This window comes from Thamnophis elegans, chromosome 11 (assembly GCF_009769535.1).
Source record: "Thamnophis elegans isolate rThaEle1 chromosome 11, rThaEle1.pri, whole genome shotgun sequence".
NCBI classification, from domain to species: domain Eukaryota; kingdom Metazoa; phylum Chordata; class Lepidosauria; order Squamata; family Colubridae; genus Thamnophis; species Thamnophis elegans.
The window spans coordinates 45,541,295-45,560,802 of NC_045551.1; positions in this window are offsets into that span (position 1 = coordinate 45,541,295).

Here is a 19,508-nt window from a genome sequence, read left to right on the forward strand (position 1 = left end):
TCGTAAGGATACAAGCAACAAAGTTACAGTCCTGCAGTCATAAGTGGGAGGAGATGGGTGATAGGAACGATGAGAAGACTAATAGCAATAGTAATGCAGCCTTAGTGAATGGTTTGACAGTGTTGAGGAAAGTATTTGTTTAGCAGAATGAAGGCATTCAGGAAAAAAACTGTTCTTTTGTCTAGTTGTCTTGGTGTACAGTGCTCTATAGCGTCGTTTTGAGGGTAGGAGTTGAAACAATTTATGTCCAGGATGTGAGGGGTCTGTAAACATTTTTACAGCCTTCTTTTTGACTTGTGCTGTGTACAGGTTCTCAATGAAAGGCAGGTTGGCAGTAATTGTTTTTTCTGCAGTGCTGATTATCCTCTGAAGTCTGTGTCTGTCTTATTGGGTTGCAGAACCAAACCAGACACTTATAGAGGTGCAGAAGACAGACTCAATAATTCCTCTGTAGAACTGTATCAGCAGCTTGAACTGCTGTAAGCCACTCAGAATCACATGTCTGCTAGATCAGGGGTCTCCAACCTTGGCTACTTTAAAACTTGTGGACTTCAGTTCCCAGAATTTTCCAAACTGCATGGGAAGCTGAGTAATGCACACATACATGCAGACTCCAGCCAGCCACTCATGTGGCCCAATTCCAAATAAGCCACAGCCTGGAAGTGGACCATGGCCCAAGGGTTGGTGACCCCTGATGTAGAGGGCAAAGATGACCTAGTAGGGGGGAATAACAGGTTTGATAGAAACCAGAGGTGTGAGAAACAGCCTGTCCCAGTCTTCGAGGCTGCCGGGCCACGGAGCCTGAGAAAAAAGTATGAATTGCATCAAACATCTAAGCAGTTCCCAAAACACCTAAGCAGCACGCCATTAGTCAAAGGTGAACTGGTCAAGGGAGGAGGGCCAGTATGAAGGGGAAATGTTTGTGACCTTTTGCACAGGAACTTCAGTTCTAGCCTGCTTTTGTTACAATTCTTAGTAAAAAGAAGCTATCACTTCAACCAAATGGAGTTGAGGGTCTTTCTTTCCTAGTGACCTTGTTAGGGCAAGCCTGACACACTGAAGAGCAAGTGAAGTAAATTACAATGAACAATGGTATATGGCATAGACATTTTGTGCAGTATTTTTATCTGCCTATCTTCTTCTAAAATAATAGACCAAAAGCTCAAGTATCTGCAGAAAACAAACGTGCCCTTAACATACCACCTGATTGGTTATACTTTTCTGTGATTAAAATCAATATAATCACTGATCAATATATGAATGCATTTATTGATTAGTATTTAAGCTTCAACTTATTAAAGCTGTCAATCTCCACTTTAATTGCGGCAGAACAATCAGAAAAAGATATGTTATGGAAAATCAATAAAAGAGGATTAAATTACTTACTAGATTACCAGATTTAAAAAGAGCAGAAGAAAGCTTTCTTGGTCTGACTAATTTGCAGTGGATTAAACATCCTTTAGGATGCTGGCAAAGAGGCATCCTAAAATCAGGACAATCCTATAGCTATGTCTAAAAGCAGTTCTATGCAATATATTTTGGTAATAAAGAGCATCTACTACACTAAATGTAACTAGTATTTTTTTAAATCTAAAACAGGCCCTTTATAACTTGCGGACATGCTGACTCGGGAATTCTGGGAGTTGAAGTACACAAGTCATAAAAGGGCCATTGTTCCCCACTAAACCAACAGCAAGCTAGCATTGCTGCTATCAATGAAAAAAGAATTTGGAACTTAAATTTTAGTCCAACCTTCTCTAATATGCAAATATTTTGGTATATCAACTCCCATAATTCCATCCTATAAGAAAACCATAATGGCATCAAAAATGCTATACATCCTGGGAAGTTTGATCATTTGCATACAATCAAACCATCTTTTATTAATCAATAATTATATTTTACACCATTCTGCTGTTTACAAAATTCATTTCACAAGATTTGCTTGCCAGCTCTGCTTATGATATATTAACATTCTATCCATTTACCCTTTTCTTAATCTCCTAAATTCTTAATATCTGTCTGTGTCGATGCTTGATGGCTAATTTACGTTCCCTACCAGTCATTTTATCAAGGTCAAGTGCCCCTCTTGACATCACACTCACCAATTTCAAAATGTGACAACCATCCTAAAAGATTGAGGAATTCCACGTTATGGAATTAGATTAATATCACTCGGATTAAAACAAACAGCATTGACTTAGAAAGATATAGTGACAAACCCAGTGATTCGGGGGGGGGGGGGGGAAGCACTAAAGCAATTTTAATAAGCTAGTCACATTCTTCTACCTGGCCTTGTAATTTAAATAGGGATGCGGTGGCTCAGTGGCTAAGACACTGAGCTTGTCGATCAGAAATTTCGGCAGTTCGAGTTCCTAGTGCTATGTAACAGAGTGAGCTCCTGTTATTTGTCCCAGCTTCTGCCAACCTAGCAGTTTGAAAGCATGTAAAAATGCAAGTAGAAAAAATAGGAACCACCTTTGGTGGGAAGATAACAACATTCCATGCATCTTTGGTATTTAGTCATGCCAGCCACATGACCATGGAGATGTCTTCGGATAGTGCTGGCTCTTTGGCTTTGAAACAGAGATGAGCACCGCCCCCTAGAGTCGAGAACGACTAGCACATATGAGCGAGGGGAATCTTTACCTTTATACAATTAATTGGGGGGAACTCCCTGGGAATATAGACAATTGTCTGTAGCATAATAACATAAATACCATGCAGTAGCATAAGATAATAATATTAGGAAATAATAAATTCAGAGCAACATTTTACTGGAATTTAATGCAACTTTTTTTTTTGTACTTATTTCATGTGCTGAATCTGTGGGTAGGTGTTGAAAACATTCATTAAGACCTTAGGATATCCAAGTCACCTCAACTCCAATGAAGCTGCTATAATGAAAAAAAAACTGTTGCAATTTTGTCCCTCAAGAAACAAAACTTCTCAAGTTTTAGAACTATCCAAGATATAATTGCCTTGTATGACCTTGAACCAGGTGTGCCTATGGCTATATGCCCTTGGGAAAGAGATTATCTCTCAATAATCCCTCTAGCAAGAATAAATTGGCATAGATTTATCTGGAAGAGACAAGAATAGAGGTCAAAAAACCAAACCACAACAACTGCAGATTTTAAAACAGGATCGTAAGCCTACTGATCTCTTTTCCTTTAGGGTATTTAACAGATGCCCTAAGTGATCTGTTCTACAGCTTGGTGTCAATTTTAAATCAAATATCCTCTAAAGTACAGCAGATTTCCCCATCCTAATTTCAGCAGTTATTTTTTTTCTTAACAATTAATCTTCCTCCTATTGTTTAATATGTTAAACACGCTATCTTGTAAGTCAAAAAATAATTTCCCCCCACACTCTCAAATATTGATGTACAGTAATATATTTCTATTCTATGGGTACTATTTCATGAGCTCAACACTTTTAACCACCCAATTGCTTAATCATTATTTCTTTGTTTTATTCAGAGTGGCCATGTGGTTAATAGCACTTAAAAGGAAATAAACTTGCTTTTTTTCTAGTGGGGGGGAGGAGCGGAGGAGTCCGTATTATTTGTAAAGGGAAGAGGAAATGGCCTTGAGGGGCACTACTAAGGCACTACTAAGGCAATGGTCAAGTAAAAAATCTAAGTCCAGAACAATAATGTAGTGTAAGAAAGTGCCTCAGACAAGCTTGTCCCTAGTTCTCATGAAGGTAACAGAAGGGATGGAAATGTACATTCAGACTTGCAAAATTCTTTTATGTAACTTTACAGCGAAGTAGTATAGACCTATATGACATTTGTTTCCTAGTCTGGTCTACCTTGGAAGGCTGACATCACTCCTTCTCTAAAAATGCCAGAAAACTGCAGCTTCTTTTTTTTTCTTTTACTTCAATTTCTTTCTCTCGCACAGTGTGTCAATATTGCATTTTTTTATGGCTGTAGGGCTTGCCACAGCTCAGAGCAGGTCAGTTATTTTCTTGTTGTCAATATTTTTGAGTGATAAAAGCAAAGATAACATGAATCATTTTCAATTTCTTTTGAGGATTTAGGGATGAAATTATGACAGTGTAGAATGCCCGTAGTTAATTTAATTGCTCTTTTACTGACTTCCTAACATGGACGTAGATCTCTTACGGGCATGAAGGCACTCAAGACTGATGATGTGCTTGACCCCTGCCTTGGGCACAGCCTGGTGATCTCCTACCATAATCATGGTTACAAAATATACAAATTGGGTACAATTATAGTGATTGATTGATTGATGATGTCCCATCAAGGTATGTCAAGTATTAGTGTCCACATAGACTTTCACTTGGATGAAACTTTGTGGTACCTTAACACACATCTGTGATGAGATATAAAATCTTGAAAATATCATACAGTGAGTGGTTCTGATCAAGACACCTCAAAAGCAGGAAGAAGATGGAGAGAAAGACCATTAAACTGATCAGAGCAGTATTCTTATTAAATATATATGGTCTTTTCACTTAGAAAGAAGTTGGTAAAGCAGATGTTATTATTAGAAGATTAAGTCCAATTTAGGAGATATTTCAGTTTGGTAACACGTCATTACATTGTCCCAAAGGTGCTTTTTCAAGAGGCAACTGGACTTTCTGATTTTTCTTTGAAGATGCTTCACTTCTCATCCAAGAAGCTTCTTCAGCTCTTCAAAGAACAACAGAAAGTCCAGTTGCTTCTTGAAAAAGCACCTTTGGGATAACCATGACCTGGATGACTGAGAATTTCCATAGACACATAGTTACATTATAAAATATGTTGGCACTTGATGTGGAGATGGACAATAAGTAGGACAACTAAGGTAACCACAGAATTTGTGAAAAATTGGACCAGGAATAACTATTAGCTTTTGTGGTTGTTAGTATAAGAATAGAAGGGAAAATACCTGAAATACTAATGGTTAGGAGCTACTGAAGAAAAAAAAAGTAGGAGGCAGCTATTAGTCTTGAATGTCCTCTTCTGAATTTCCATCAGCCCTTCATTGACTTCTTCTTCTTGTGCCATATCCATCATGTTGGAGATCATGTTGGCAATCCAGAGAAGCAACTTAGAACTGAGGAGAAATTTCCTGACAGTTAGAAGAATTAATCAGTGGAACAACTTGCCTCCAGAAGCTGTGAATGCCCCAACACTGGAAATCTTTAAGAAGATGTTGGATAACCATTTTTCTGAAGTGATGTAGGGTTTCCTGCCTAGGCACGGGGTTGGACTAGAAGATCTCCAAGGTCCCTTCCAACTCTGCTATTCTATTCTATTCTATCCTATTACAGCTGCATGAAAAAGTGCTGCTGAGTTTTGTCCAAACCAGTCCCTCATGAAGCCATGATAATAAGGGATAGCTTCTCATTATCACTTAAAATTATAAATTAATGGAAGATATATCCTCTTATTTATCTAAGTTTTCATGGTAGCTTACATAGGGAGTCTCTCAGAGATGGGTTGCTAATTTTTTTACTACTGGTTCGGGCGTGCTTCCACATATACTTGTGCATGCACACCAGTAGTGGGTTCCAGATCCAGTTCCAACCATACTGGTGGCATCCACATTGACCCACACAGCATGCGTGCATGGGTCTTAGTGCCTCCGCGAGCCTCTGCAATGCTCCAGCTGCTCAGTGGAGTGCTGCGCAGGCACTATATGCATCATGCGTGTGCGTGGAAGCACCAAAGACTTAAAAGGAGCATGTGCAGGTGGGTGGGCCCTCCAGAGCACCGTACCGGAACGGTATCCGGTGCTCCGCGCAGGCTCCAGTACCCCCGTACTGGGGTGTACCACCTGCAACCCACCACTGATGCACCCTGTGGTTCTGCGCATGTGCAGAAGTTTCTGCACATGACAGAATCATCTGAGCGTGTGGGCAGAGCCTCCCGACACCGTTACTACCGGTTCACTCGATCCGGGCCTAACTGGAAGCAATCCACCTCTGGAGTCTCTCCTCAGACAATCCTGAAAGTTAACTGGTCAGGAAGAAAATGACTTACTTAAAGTCACTCAGTGAATTCCTTGGCGAAGTGGGAATTTGGACTCTAGAAACCCAGATTTAGCACTTCAATAAGTAAACTATATTGAGTATCTTATATTGTTACGATGTCATGATGAATTATTTCTATGAATCCTGCCTACATCATCACAAATACTTTCTATTTATTCTATCGTTACTGCACAGTCATCCAACAGCCCCAAAGGATAAGAAGCACTCAGAATATTCTACTTGTTCATCCTTTAAACAGTTGATGTCTTAATAAAACCAAGCACTTTTTTTCCCAGCTTAGAAAGTTTCATTGTATACAAAAACGTACAAATGTTGTGATTACACCTCTAGGGTAACAATAGCCACAGTATTCTGAAGTGACACTGACAGTGCTTTAAAGACTGTCACACTTTTTTTCAGACATGCTCAGAGGCTAATTTTACTCAACTGCTTCATTGCCCATTGAATTGGAATTGGCACACGCAGAAAGTGTTACTTCATATCTGGTTTTTGACAATATGTCCAGTCTTTTTCCAGAATATAAATAGCATTGGCTCTTCGCCTGATTTGGTTGTGTTTTAGGCATGTTTATTCACAAGTAAAAGCAATGATGTTCAATAAAAATTAGTTCCAGGTAACTGCGCACAGCAGCAGAGCTCAAAATTCTGGTGAGTTGATATTTTGCAAAGTAACAAGATGAGGGGCCTGGTTGAATACCTCCAGCCACTAAATTTTACAGCAGAAGTTGCGGGAATGGCAAGGGGACGTTTGTTCACAAAAGCAACCACAGATTTTGTACAGAGCCTCCGTGATTTAATTTTATTTAGAAATCCAGATTATTTTTCTTTCAGGGGTCAAAGAAAAATCAAGCTCTTTGGGATTGCAGACGTATTTATTCTTTTTCTATGTTTTAATACAAAGAATGATATAACTGCTAAAATATAACTATGTTTACTTAAGAAAAACAAAACAAATAAAGACCTCTGCATTGCACAGTTTATCCTCATTATAACAAACCCTTACAAGGTAGAGGGGAAATGGTGCCATCTCTTCTACTTGCTTTATTTTTAGCTGTTATGTCTAAAAAAAGATAAGGAAGGAAATGTTTGGCTTGTTCATTTTTCCTAGCAATGCCATAATCATTGGTAGGCACCTATTGGTAAGTATTAATAAAGGACAGAATATGTTTGTTATCCCATATATGCAGGACCCATGTGGTCCTAAAGCATTTGGCTGGTATACTTTATAAAAAACTAACCCTCCCCCAAAATCAAATTAACTTCTTAAGCATTTATTTTAGCAACCCCCACTGGGGGAGGGGATGGCCATCAGAACATCTAATCTGAGTCCTACTCAGGGATGGGTTCCAGCCAGCACTAGTGCCGGTTCACCCATGTGTGTGTTTCATGCATACTGCGCATGCATGCGCAGTGCAATGGAAATTGTTCTGCGCATGCGCAAGACTGAAAAACAAGATGACGGCGGCAATGCCGGTGACTGGAGAACCAGTTCTGGGGCGTAACAGGCCTGGTTTTCTGCCGGTTCCAGTGACCCAGGCCACCAAACCACTACCGGTTCAGCTGAACTGGTCTGAACCAGTAGGAACCCCTCTACTGGTCCTACGTAGCCTTGGGGTAGACTGACGTAACTTTGAAAGTTCACTAAGTGATGAGTCATAAGTGGAGAAGTGCCTATACTCTACATTTAGCCACATTATTACAGCAACAATAAACTGGAGGTTTATTGTATTTCAGTACATGAAGACAGTCTACATTTTACTTCATGTGGCTAACTGAAAACATCTTTTCAGAAACACTCATATATATTATAGTGGATTTTCATAAAGTTTGGCAAGTAATCACAACTAAAAGATTGAAAATCAAATAACGAAATGCTTTGTTATTGGGGAAACTGAATGCAGAATTGCAACCTAGGTTTCACATTGCTCTATTAGTATAATTAATTGCAGTGCTGGGTAATAACTTGTATCCATTTATCACAACTTCTAAAAATGGGAAGTTAATAGCCAGTTAAGGAAAATAATAGCCAAGTGATGGTATTATTTTGGGCAGCTTTGCCTGCTGCCAGCAAGGAACTTATTTAAAACCACATGCAAGGAATGTGACTTTATATAACACAATCTCCAATCTAAACTTGGCATTCTTGATTATGCACAGTAGATCTCTTAAAACAGCCAACATTAGGTATGTGAAATATAATTGCACAGGCTTCTATTTAACCATTTGTAGTTCACAAAGGGAATACAGTACTATTCCTAAATTGAAAGACAAAAAAGATAAGTATAAAAAGTGGAAAGGGGGAGAACATAACTAAGGCAGAATATCAGCAAATAGCCCGAGCATGTAAAGATGAAGTGAGGAAAGCTAAGGCTCACAATGAAGAAAGGCTTGCCACAAAAGTAAAACATAACAAAAAAAAGCTTCTTCCAACATGTTAAAAACAAGAAAAAAGTTAAGGAATCAATTGGTCCATTGCTGGGAGAAAGTGGCAAGAAGGTGACAAGCAACAGGGAGAAAGCAGAACTATTTAACTCATGTTTTGCACCTGTCTTTACACAAAGGGATAAAACAGTCCAACCTATCAAAAACAGCACCACAAAAATCAGATTAGGAACACAAGTTGAAATAGGGAAGAAAATGGTAAGTGAGCACCTGTCTATCCTAGACAAGTTCAAATCACCAGGACCGGATGGATTACACCCCAGGGTTCTGAAGGAATTGGCAGACGAGATCGCAGAACCACTGAACTTTATCTTTCAGAGATCCTGGAGCACCGGGGAACTGCCAGAGGACTGGAAAAGAGCTGATGTGGTTCCCAGCTTCAAAAAAGGGAAAAAACAGATCCAGGAAACTACAGACCTATCAGCCTGACCTCAATACCAGGAAAGATTCTGGAAAAGATCATCAAGCAACAAATTAGTGAACACCTAAAAGCAAACAAAGTAATAGCCAAAAGCCAACATGGGTTTGTCAAAAACAGATCATGTCAGACTAATCTTATTGCATTCTTTGGCAAAGTGACAAAATTAGTGCGCCAGAGGAATGCCGTTGATATAGTTTACTTGGACTTTAGTAAGGCATTGATAAGGTAGACTATAACCTACTACTAGATAAAGTAGAAGAATGTGGGTTAGAGAGCATCACCACCAGATGGATTTGTAACTGGCTGACCAACTGCACTCAACATGTAGTCATCAATGGAACTGCATCTTCATGGAGGGAAATATGCAGTGGAGTACTCAAAGGCTCTGTTTTGGGCCTAGTAATATTCTTCAACATCTTCATTAATGATTTGGGTGAGGGAATAAATGGGGAACTCATCAAATCTGCAGATGACACCAAGCTGGCAGGAATAACCAACACTCCAGAACATAAGCTAAAGATACAGAAGGATCTTGACAAACTTGAACATTGGGCACTATCTAATAAAATGAAATTCAATGGTGAAAAGAGTAAGGTTCTACATTTAGGCGACAAAAACGAAATGCACAGGTACAGTATAGGTGTTACCTTGCTCAACAGTAGTAACTGTGAAAGGGATCTTGGAGTCCTAGTGGACAACCACTTAAATATGAGCCAGCAGTGTGCAGCAGCTGCCAAAAAAGCCAACACAGCTATAGGCTACATAAACAGAAGGATAGAATCAAGATCACATGAAGTGTTAATACCACTTTATAAAGCCTTGGTAAGGCCACACTTGGAATACTGCATTCAGTTTTGGTCACCACGATGTAGAAAAGATGTGGAGACTCTAAAAAGAGTGCAGAGAAGAGCAACAATGATTAGGGGACTGGAGACTAAAACATATGAAGAACGATTGCAGGAACTGGGTATGTCTAGTTTAATGAAAAGAAGGACTAGGAGAGACATGATAGCAGTGTTCCAATATCTCAGGGATTGACACAAAGAAGAGGGAGTTAAACTTTTCTCCAAGGCACCAGAGGGTAGAACAAGAAGCAATGGGTGGAAACTAATCAAGGAGAGAAGCAACTTAGAACTGAGGAGAAAATTTCCTGACAGTTAGAACAATTAATCAGTGGAACAGCTTGCCTCCAGAAGTTGTGAATGCCCCAACACTGGAAGTCTTTAAGAAGATGGTGGATAGCCATTTGTCTGAAATGGTATAGGGTTTCCTGCCTAGGCAGGGGGTGGACTAGAAGACCTCCAAGGTCCCTTCCAACTCTGCTATTGTATTGTATTGTATTAAGCAGAGAAATGAAAGACATGCTGTAGTTTCTCTACCCATTCCTGATTGCCCTTTATTGGTGGGCAAAGTTTCCATATTAAATACCACAAGGCAACCACTACCAAATATCTTTGCAGTCTCTATTCTGGATTTTCCTGTCAACAACATGCATCCACATTTCTCCTAGAATCCTAACTAGGATTTCTGTTGGAATGGGAAAAATATAGGAGAGAGACAATTCATTAGATAATTGGTTTAGCAAATAATAATGCACTTGACATACATGTTAGCAATTTTTTTATATGCTTTATCTTTCCACATTGTATAATCTAGTGGGTTTTAAACTTTTTTAGATTGAAGAGTCTCAGTTTTGTTTTGTTTTTAAATTCAGAACCACAATCAAGACGCAAAGCTTTAGTGACACAAGAATGGCTGAGTTCAAATGATATATATTAAAAAATCCCATCAGGTTTTTGTGGAATTCTAAAACCAATTTGATAAACTGGTCTAATCATTATCTTACATTCTAAATTTCTACTACTTGTGTTTCTTCTTCTTTATTTGGTTATTTTATAGCTTGAAGTACTTACTCTTGTTCTATGCACCCTGTTTTTGCTTTCTTCTCCTGAATGCAATTAAAAAAACAAGCCAGTTTCCGTCTGATTTCTTTTAAAAATGCACCCCCATGCCCAATTAAGCAGTTCAGGTTCAATCACAACCTGCCCTTGAGCCTTTTTTAAAAATCTAATTTATACCTTATGAGTTTTGTGGGACAATCCCCCCACACACACACACATTTGAAGAAACTAGTGAAATTCATATAATAGAAATAAAACATGTAATAACAAATATTGTGATATTCAGGAAAAAAAGCTTTGATTAGTTTTATGATGTCAATAGGGATTGCAGTAGCTCATGTGGTTAGGATGTTGAGTCAAAAGACCATTGAAAGCTGAATAGCTCGGCAGTTCAAAACCCGGGAACGAGCTGCATGCGGAATGAGTTTCAATCAATTTGTCCTACCTCCTGCTCACCTAGCAGTTCAAAGCATGCAAATGCAAGTAGATTAATAGGTCCCACTTCAGTGGGAAAATAACAGTGACATGAAAGGCGCTCCCTCAGGCATCCCCTGGGCAACAGTGATGTCAACGGCTAATCCTTTTGGCTAATCCTTTCACTTCAGAAGCACCATCTGACATGAACCTAGTAGTATGAGGCCAATCAACCACAGAAAGACAATGTATGTCATTCTAGGTGTTGCCATATTACAACTCCCAGCACCCACCACAGTTGACACTGTTTCTACATATTTATAGTTTAATAATATTATGACTCACCCATAGGTTACCCTCATCTGATAACCAAGGAGTTGTCTTCCTCTTCACACCATTGTGAATCAGTCAACTATCACTGAGATGACATAAAAACCTGTCCTCATTACTATTTTATTTCTGTTGCTAACAAGAAAATTGTGAAGTGAGTATTGCCCCTTTTTACAACGTTTCTTGCCACAGCTGTTAAGTGAACCACTGCAGTTGTTACATTAGTAACACAGTTCTTAAGTGAATCTGGTTTTCCCATTGATCTTTCTCATCGGAAGATCTCAAAAAGTGATCCCATGACCTTGGGACACTGAAGCCATCATAAATACACACATCTTGCCAAGCATCCCTGATCACATGACCGCGGGGATGTGCCAATGTTGTAAGCATGAAAAATGGTCATAAGTCGCTTTTCTCAGTGCCGTTGTAACTTTGAACAGTCACTAAATGAATGGTTGTTAAGTCAAGTTACATGAATATGTTACATTATATTTAGACTTTGGGATCCCATTGATTAAAACAATATCATCTGATGGGACCTTTCTCTAACATGGCACCTGCTCTTTGGAACCCCATTCTTTACAATATTCATACATGGCCCCGTTTAAGCAAGACTTTAAAACTTGTCTCTATTCATAGACACAACTGGTGTTTAGCATCTATTTAGGCTCTAGGCTAATTTGTGTAAAATGTAAGTGTTGTCACATAGATTAATTCAGGGCCCAGATAAATATTTAAGGAAGTCTGCGTCAGTCTTTATAGGATAGTTTAGTATCTATGCACATTCACTGTTGTTCCAAGCGGATGCAGAAAAGGAAGCGGGCTGCACTGCAGATATTGGAATAATTTAATACAGCTGTAGACAAAAACATCACCCTGCAGATAATCTTATAAAGACTGTCCTCTTTACCCCAAGTCCTCACACTTTCAAAATAAATGAGTTATCTGTGCTATAGCTACTCTATGTTTTTGCTATAAGCTTCCCAAAAGAAAGGACCACAGTGCATTGTATACAGATTCTTTGGATTTTCACCAATGAAGGCGAATATATGTGTCCCAGTATGATGCTGCAGAATCCAATCTGGGTCGGTCACTGGGACCAGAGGTTTTCTTTTCCGAGCTTTCGGATTCATGCTGGAGCCCATCTTCAGGGAACTTCTCTCTAGATTTTATTTAAAGATACTATAATTCCTTAAAATGAACAAAGTAGCATGATTTTTAAAAGGTAGTCTTGCTACATTACTAGCTGCATTGCAGTGATTTCTTTAAATCTTTGCCATACATATATGGGATCAATAGATTCCCTATTCTAAGCCCTGTTATCAAATCATTTTCATTTCCCAATACATGTGCTTTTGTTTAACCAGGAAGACAACAGTATCACTTAGATCAGGGGGTCTCCTTGGCAACTTTAAGGCTGGCAGAGCCTAAGACCTGCGGAACCCAAAGGACCTGAAGAAACCCGGAGGCTTAGCGTTCCCTCACAGCAGCAGCCCGGATCGCCCAGCTGCGTGGGGACGGCGGCGACGGCGGCGCGCGGCGACGGCGGCGCGCGGACGTTCGGCATCTCCCCTTACCACCTTTGGATCCCTGGGAGCTCCTGGTGCTGCCTGGTGAGCCCCCTGGCCATTTATCTGCTGGCCCCTGGTCCTACCAGTTGTCCCCTGAACAGCGGAACGGCAGCTGCTGGAACTAGAAGGAAAGCGTGGAGGGAAAGATGGCGGCGCCAAACAGCTGATTCACAGCATTTACACCTCGGATGTTTCTTCCCTGGCCAGCCTGTTCGAACTTGCTGGAGCTGAGTGACTGTGACTGTGAGCCCTGGTGACTAGTGAGCTTAGAGGGGTTAATTTTCAACTTAATTTTTCATCTTAAAGAAAGGGGGTTGTCGGAGGCTGCATTGAGACTGCGGAGCGACGGACTGAATGGTTGTGTTCGCTGCCGCCCCAGACGCCCCCCCCCCTCAGATCTACCTTTGCTCACCTCACTATCTGTTACCTATCCCACTACCTACTATCTGCTGCCTGCTCCTGCGGCCCCTAGAAAAGATCTGGCCGTCCTAGGCTGACTGGTGTGCTTACTCGGGCAGGGAAGAGGACGATCCTTGAACTGGACCCTGCGTCATTGCAGCCTCCTCCGGATTTTGCTCCTGGGCCTTGCTTAACCATTAGGAGGAGTAGGATTGTGGCTGAGCTGGCGTGGGAGCAATAGAGGAGGGCGGCTGCAGTGGCGAGGACTGAGCCCCGAAAACATCAGTACTTCCCCCTCCATCTGCTAGAGTGGCACAAGTCAGCCTCGAACTTTGGCCCCCTACATTGGGGCCCTTACCCATCTTCAGGAAAGAGACTTTTAAATATACAGCCCGCTAACCTTCATTGGCAGGGTAAGACTGCATGGTTGCCGCCCATGAATTTTGGATCTTTATATCTAATCCTGCTTGTATATGGCCACCTTATATATCACGCACTTTTGACTTGGTGGCCAAGGATGTCTTCCCAGGACATAAGAAGGGAGAGGAGCGGATCACCGCTCCCTCCACCCTTTCCACATTACTATACATTATAATTGCGCAATTTTAAAACAGTATGATGAGTGTATGGGAGTTGGCTGGAATTGAATGAATGGCCCACTTTTATTATTTGTTACTATTGTATTTTTATATGTTTTTAAATATTACGTGGGAATTGCTAGGGTGGATAAATGAGAATGTTTGACTCGGAGGGCCTGCTGGGGAAGGCGGGGGTCAGTGGGGTGGTCGGGGGGACTACTGCTACGGGAGTGGGTCGGAGCATTACGGTCATTACAGGGAGGGGCAGACATGGCGGGGACTTTAGGGCTAGCCATTACCGGGGAAGGAGGGTTCGCTACATCACAGAGATCCCTCCTTCCGGCCCTATGAGCCCCACTCCAAGACCAGATGGTGCGAGTAGTCAGGACCCTGGTCTCAGGCTGTTGTCGCTAAATGCCAGGTCTGTTGTACACAAAGCTCCTCTCGTCCGGGACTTAATTGTTGACGAGAGGGCAGACCTGGCATGTATTACTGAAACCTGGCTGGGCACAGAAGGAGGAGTCCCCCTTGTAGAGATGTGCCCAGAGGGATTTCAGGTGCTTCATCAGCCGAGAGCCCAGGGAAGGGGTGGCGGTGTGGCTATTGTTATCCGGGAGTCTCTGTTACCTCGTAGGGTCCCTGCTCCGGAGCTTGTCGGGTGTGAGTCCCTGCTGATAAAGTTGGACTTCAAGGGTCAAGTGGGTTTGCTGCTAACGTACCTGCCTCCCAACTGCGTTGCAGCATCCCTCCCCTCGCTCCTCGAGTCAGTAGCCGAGCTGGCAGTTGAGTTCCCCAGGCTTATAGTTCTGGGGGACTTTAATTTGCCATCGCTCGGTGAACGCTCTGATGGGGCGCAGGAGTTCATGGCTTCCATGACAGCCATGGGCTTGACCCAGGTAATTCGGGGCCCAACCCATGCAGCGGGTCACATGCTCGACCTCGTATTCCTCTCGGAGCAGTGGATGTGTGATCTTGGTCTGAGGGGTAATGAGATCATACCCCTGTCGTGGTCAGACCACTGCCTACTGAGGCTTGACTTCCGGAGGCCAAACCCCCACCGTAGGGAGGAGGAACCGACCAGGTGGTTCCGCCCCAGGCGACTTATGGACCCGTTGAGGTTCCAGACGGAGCTTGGGGTTATTCCTGATACTCTCGCCCACAGTTCGGCGGAGACTCTGGTTGCCGCCTGGCATTCGGCGGCGTCGGAGTCTCTTGATCGGATTGCGCCACTACGGCCCCTCCGGCCCCTCCGGGTCAGTGGATCCCGGAGACCTCCTTGGTTCATCGAGGAGCTCCGGGAGAAGAAACGCCGGAGGAGATGCCTAGAGCACCTGTGGAGGTCCGATAAGTCCGAGGCGAACCGAGCACTTCTGACTACCTGCACCAAGGACTACGTTCGGGCATTAAGAGCTGCCAAAAGATCACACATCTCCGCCTTGGTAGCGTCCGCCGAGTCACGCCCAGCCGCCCTGTTTAGGATAACCCGCTCCCTCCTTAATAGGAGGGATGCGGGAGACCCCTTGCAGGGTAGGGCTGAGGACTATGCTCAGTTCTTGGCGGACAAAGTAGCTCGGTTCCGGTCGGACTTGGACTCCACCGCAGTAGATCCAGCCGAGACACAGGAGGATTACTTGGCAAATCATCTCTGGGTTGAGTTCCAGGATGTTGCCTCTGGGGATGTGGACAAGGCCATTCGAGCTGTAAGTGCCTCCACCTGCATTCTGGACCCGTGTCCCTCCTGGCTGGTTGCCAACAGCAGGGAGGTGACACATGGCTGGATCCAGGCGGTCGTGACCGCCTCCCTTCGGGAGGGGCACTTCCCCGCCGTATTCAAAACGGCGGTGGTGAGACCCCTCCTGAAGAAACCATCCTTGGATCCAGCCATTTTAAACAACTTTCGTCCTGTCTCCAACCTCCCCTTTATTGGGAAGGTTGTGGAGAAGGTGGTGGCCTTCCAGCTTCAACAGGCCTTGGAGGAAGCTAGTTATCTTGACCCCTTCCAGTCCGGCTTCAGACCTGGTTACAGCACAGAAACCGCTTTGGTCGCATTGACCGATGATCTCTGGAGGGCCAGAGATGGAGGCTATGCGTCCATCCTGGTTCTCCTTGACCTCTCAGCGGCTTTCGATACCATCGACCATGGTATCCTTCTGCGACGACTGCGGGAGGTGGGGGTGGGAGGCACTGTTTTGCAGTGGTTCTCCTCCTACCTCTCGGACAGGTCGCAGTCGGTGTTGGTCGGGGGGCAGAGATCGTCCCTGAGGCCCCTAACATGGGGTGCCGCAGGGTTCGGTCTTATCCCCCCTACTATTTAACATATACATGAAACCGCTGGGCGAGATCATTCGGAGGCACGGGATAAAATACCACCAATATGCGGACGATACGCAACTGTATCTGTCCGCCCCGTGCCAACTCAATGAAGCGGTGGACGTGATGAACCAGGGTCTTGAGGCCGTTAAGAACTGGATGAGCGCTAACAAACTGGTACTCAACCCGGACAAGACCGAGTGGCTGTTGTGTTTCCCTCCCAACAATTTGGCTAATGTTCCAACACTTAGGCTGGGGGGTCAAATTTTATACCCCTCAGATAGGGTCCGCAACTTAGGAGTCCTCCTGGATCCACAGCTGACTTTTGACCACCAGTTGTCAGCTGTGACCAGGGGGGCATTTGCCCAGGTTCGCCTGGTCCGCCAGTTGCGGCCCTACCTAAACCGGGAGGCTCTCGCAACAGTCACTCGAGCCCTTGTGATCTCTAGGCTGGAATACTGCAATGGGCTCTACATGGGGTTGCCCTTGAAGTGCATCCGGCGACTGCAGTTAGTCCAGAATGCAGCCGCGCGAGTGATAGTGGGCGCACCGCAGTTCGCCCACGTTACACCTATCCTCCGCGAGCTGCACTGGCTACCTGTCGGTCTCCGGGTGCGCTTCAGGGTACTGATGACCACCTTTAAAGCACTCCATGGTAGTGGATCTGGGTACTTGAGAGACCGCCTTCTGCCGATTACCTCCCTCCGACCGATTAGATCGCACAGACTGGGCCTCCTCCGAATCCCATCCGCCAGTCAATGTCGACTGGCGACTACACGGAGGAGAGCCTTTTCTGTTGCAGCTCCGACCCTGTGGAACGATCTCCCCGTCGAGATCCGCACCCCCACCACCATCCAGACCTTTCGCGCAGCCCTCAAGACCTGGCTCTCCCATCAGGCCTGGGGATAGGTTCCCAATTTACCCGCCCGAGTGTTGACTGTTGAATGAAAGTTGTGTTTTATTATTTTTCTTTTGTTCACATTTTGTTTGTTTTTTGATATTGCACCCCCTTCCCCGTGATTGTAAGCCGCCCTGAGTCCCCTCAGGGAAAAGGGCGGCCTATAAATCTTAATAAATGAAATGAAAATGAAAATGAACTCCCAGAATTCTGGGAGTTGAAGTCCAAAAGTTGTCAAGGTTGGAGACCCCTGACTTAGATCCCTGGGGCGGAGATATAAAGTTGAGTCTGACATCACAACCTCTGGTGGTGAATGATCTCACCCAGCAGCTTCACGTAGTTGTTAAAAAGGATTGGAGAGCGTACCAAATCCTGGTACGCTCCACCCCAAAGGAGTAGCCACCTCTCACTCCCTATCAATACTGATTGGGACTAGCCTTGAAAAAAAAAAGAACCAAACCATTGCCTAGTCCCTAACACCATAGCTGGCCCCAAAGTTACCATGGCCTGCTGAGAGGTCAAAGAGAATCAAAAGTCATTCTATTCCCACCCTGCTGTCCCCAGAGATCATCAACAAATGTGACCAATGCCACTTCCATCCCATAACTGTGTCTGAATCTTGACAGAAACAATCGAGAGAATCTGTTTCATCCAGGACCCTCTCAAATTGCTAAGCAATTACTTTTTCTACCACCTTCCGTAAGAAGGGAAGATGAGAAACTGGATGAAAGTTGTCCAGGCATTTTTGATCAAGTGATTTTTTTTAAAGGAGGGGTGAACCAGGGCCTTCTTTAATGTCCCGGTATTGTCCTCTCCTGTTGTGAGATGTTTACCACTGCTTGCACCTACCTGTTAGTCACTGTCCTGGTGGCTTTCACCAGCCAGATGGGTCAAGGATCTAATTGACAGGTGGTTGCACTGATAGCATCGAGAACCTTCGATGAGGTTCAACAGGATCAAACTATTCTTAGATACCAGGGCACAATCTATCTCCAGGCATCTCACAAGGACGTTCACCACTGGGAATGAATCTGAATAGCTTTGTTGAACAAATTACTCTGCACAGACTTGAAGAAAATCAACAAAGCTTTTCTGTCCCAAAAGGGGGAACAGGAAAACCACAACAGCTGCAGGTGCTGAAGACTCAATAAGGATGGAGAAATAATGCTGTTTCACCGCTCTTACAGCCATGAGGTAAGGTCTTAATTGCAGCTCTGAGTCATCTCCAGGCAGAGTCATCCTTCATTTTCCTCCAGCCCTTTTCAAGACCCACAGTTCCTCCATGAACCATGAGCAGAGTTGGGAGCAATGGTTCCAGAGAGATTGGATAGGTGCAATCCTGCCTAGAATGCTGGCTGCTCAGCACATTACCAGAGCTTCAGCAGGGCCATGCAGCAAAACCTCAGGAATGTCCCCCAGTTCCCTCTGGAACCCAATCAGGTCCTTTGGTCACCAGGGGTGAACTATTTGAATGGGCCTGGCCTCCCTGCGGTGGGGTATGTATGGCAAAGGAGAATCTTGGGAACGCCAGGATGTGAACTGACTATCTCAGGGGATATCATGTTATGTCCCCCACCAGATCCCATGGCCATTACTCCGACAAGACAATCATATCTGGTGTGTCATCATTGTCCCGAGTCAGGCCCAAAATGATCTGGAATACAGTAGGTCCATGGCAACCATGACCTACTGGGACAGTATGCTTCCCAGTCAAATGTAAGGTGCTGGGAATGATTTGTAAAGCCTTACATAGCATGGGATTGGGTTATTTGAAGGGCTGCCTTTCCTTGATTACATCTACCCATCCAGTGGTGGACTTCAGCCGGTTCGCACCATTTGGGAGAACCAGTTCTTAACTTTCTGAGCAGTTTGGTGAACTGATTGTTGGAAGAAATCATTAGGGCAGATAACCAATTGTTAAATTATTTGAATCCCACCAATGTACCCATCCCATGAGGAATGACAGCAAGCTAGGCCCCACCTATTAAGGAATGTCATTTGATGGGACTCAGGAGGAGAGCTGCTTTCTGCCTCAGCATTCTTCCTTTGAAATATCAGTCTCCAAATGATTTTATCATTGTGCCTGGAGGCTAGAGGAGATGTGAAATCCGGGAGTTTGTTACACTGTTAGTAAAGTATGGATTGCACTCTCTCACAGCTTATTTTAATTGGGTTTTAATGTTTTTTTATTCTGTTTATTTGTAATTGTTTATTATTCTTTGTGTGAGTTGTCCAG